The following is a 3,281-nucleotide window of genomic DNA, read 5'->3' as shown; positions in this document are numbered from 1 at the left end:
TATGGCTTAAGGCCATCTAATACGATAACAGCGGAAGGCTTGGAAGATAAAGTGAGTCCATCAACTCCAACGGCATAGCTGAGCTGCACGACAACGACCTAACGAACCTTACTCCTCGTGTGAAAAGTCTGCAACATAATACATTGCAGCCCGAAAATGGGTCAGCACATGGAATATGCTGGCAATATAACACAGTAGAGCAAGAACAGAATAATGCTATCACTACATGCATATTTGGCTGGTGGAAAGCTCTATGGTTATAGTTTTTGCGAAAAGCCAATTTTTCCCTACAACAAAGGAATAGATTTTATTTAACTATCATGGTAGTTGAAACATCATTGAGAAGGTTCCTCCAACTCAATCCCAATTAAAAGTAGTTATCAACCCAACAATATTAATTTAGAGTGATGAGATACATATGATAATCCAAGTACTAGATACTCAAGAATTGTCCATAACCGGGGACACGGCTAACCATGATTAGATTCTACACTCTGCAGAGGTTTGTGCACTTTTCCCCACAAGACCCAATCTCCTCCATTGGATTTCTCGCACTACAGGGTGTTTGAGAAACGGATGACCGAGACATAGTCTTTCAGAAACATTTACTCTTTACTCCGGGCAGACCATACCAACCTACATCCCTCTACCTGCTGATCCACCTCTTCGAGAGCTCATGTAACTTACTCAGCTATGCTAGAGCCCATAATCGCATGTGGCTGCACACGGAAGTTTCTAGCATGAAATATCTCAGTTCCCTTTGAGCCTGGGTGGCGGACCTTAGGATTATCACACGGGTACTCCGAGATATCCTAGGACAACACTGGATTCTCTAGGTGCCCGACAAACAATCCACCCAGATGTGTATTCAAGTTGCCACCTTAAGTTGAACCATTAATTAACAATCTCACATGTGTCATGGATTTCACTCACCCAAACCACGTCTACGAGCATAGCGTAGCAATATAAGCAATACCTAGAAGTAACTCCCAAGGGTTTGACAATAACAGGGCAATAGGTTCTACCTCATTAACTACTTCCCATCCCACAAGTTAATCACATCCTAATCATGCAATGTTTGAGGATTGGAACTAATGCATAAAAACTGGGTGATAAAGGGGTATGATCAAAGTACTTGCCTTGTTGATGATCTGCAAAACCTAAAGATTCGAAGTAGCACGCTTCGCACTCCTGGTGTTCTATCACAAACAAGCAATAACATACATAAGCAATCAAGCAAAGAAGCATAGATAAAACTCAAATAAAAAGGTCTAACCAGTAAGTTCAACTTAAGAACTCCGGTTTGCAAAAAGAATCAAATCAAACGGGGCAACGAAACTCAAACTACGAAAGAAACAAGGTCCGTTTACTATTCTGGACTAAAGTCAAATTTTACAGTATCAAAACCTTGTTCAAGTTGATTAAACAGAAAGAGGGTTTCGAGACGAAGATCTAAGCGCTTGAATCGCCTGATTCTGACAAACGAGCAAAAAGATAAACTAAAACGAAAATCGGATCAGAAATCGCGATCGAAAATAATCGTGGAAAAACCGAGAAAAAGAAAAACTGACGAACAGGCTAACGAACTAACGTTCGCTGTCTGCGGCTAACGAGTGAACATCATTCGTTAAAATGAACGTACGAACGAACGTCCGCTAAATAACTAAACCGAGAAAAATCGGCGAACCTGTCGATTAAAAAAAACCTAGGGTTTTCTAAAAAAAACCGGATCGGTTCTTTAAAAAAACCGAACGGCGGCTTTACCTCCGGCGAGGAGGGGCGGCGACTCCAGCGAGGTAGGGCTGCGGCGGTGGGCGGCGCGGTTGGCAGGGGCGGCGGCGGCGCGGCAAAGGCGGGGTGGCTCCGGTTGCTGCGAGGTGCGGCGGTGGTGGCGGGAATCGGGGCGGGGGCGGGGTACTTATAGGAGGGGGTGCTTGCTTGGGCGATGGGGCAAGCGGCGCGGGGAGGGAGAGTCCCGGCCGGACTCGACCTCGCGGGCGGCGGCACGCTCCCGTTCTCCTGGAAGGAGACGGCGCGGGGAGGTGGGCCGGCTGACTTGGGCTTCGGCCCTGTCGGCGGAGGAAACTTTTTTTTTAAATAATTTTGCCGAAACTAAGAAAATCCTATGAAATAAAATAAAAAAAACTAAAAATGCCAGAACAAATTTTCGCCGTCTAAATAAAATATTTAGAACGAGATGAACATTTTCTTGGCCCTAAAATGCAACTTTCAAAAACGTGCAATTTTTCTAATTCAAATAAAATAGCAATAAATTCTGAACAAAACCCAATATTTGATTTTAATATTTTTCCTGCAATATTTTATTTATTTTGGAGAAGTCATATTATCTCCTCATATATTTTAATATGAAATAATTTCGGAGAGAAAAATAATTAAAACCAAAAATCCTCGTTTCAATATTTGATAAAACCGAAATATGAAAACAAGGAAATCCCCAACTCTCTCCGAGGGTCCTTGAGTTGTTTAGGATTTCGAGGATCGCAAAAGAAATGCAATAAAATATGATATGCATGAATGATCTGTGTATAACTTGGAATGTTACATCTTCGCTTGGTTGGCTATATAAAATAAGGTTTGGACGACAGATAGATTGTAGAAGCGAGGATGGATAAACTGTGGCCTTTACCCTGTATGCAAGCGGGAACAAGAGTACATGACCACCTTTTCATCGATTCTCTCTCCGCCTATGGGGATTGCTCAAAGACTAGCTCCGACTTGTGAACATCCTTACATCGATACTTCCTCATGGCACCTCTCGAGATCCATCAAATATTGGTGGGTGTGCCTTTGGGACAAGTCCATCCCTCATAGAAAAGCGACGGCCTCACTCACAATGCTTGTTCACCTGGACCATTTGGAACAAAAAGAGCGCATGTGCCTTTCGCCAGAAGAGTGCTCCACTGACGACCCTCCTTGCCAATGTCAAGAAGGAGGACAAGCTTTGGGTCGCCGCAGGTTCTGGAAAATTAGGGAAAAAAAATTCCGCGAGAGTAATGACCCAATGTTGTTTCGGGTTATTGTAGCACTATCCATATTGCAACACAAACTAAACTCTATTCCTCTCCTTAATTAATAAATGGGTTAAATCTTTTCTCTTGTTCAATTTTTTTCTCAATGCAAAGAAAGGTTACGAAGTTTGACTTCAGTCAAATTTTATACATTTTATGCGAAGTGAAAAGAAATAAAGTATGATAACTTGTTGGTTGATGACATGGACAACTTCATTCTTTTTTGTGGGAAACTTCCAATCAATTCATCAA

The sequence above is a fragment of the Triticum urartu genome, chromosome 2A, assembly GCF_056163025.1.
Source record: "Triticum urartu cultivar PI428250 chromosome 2A, HENAU_Tu73, whole genome shotgun sequence".
Classification (NCBI taxonomy): Eukaryota; Viridiplantae; Streptophyta; class Magnoliopsida; order Poales; family Poaceae; genus Triticum; species Triticum urartu.
This window is presented reverse-complemented; position numbering follows the sequence as displayed.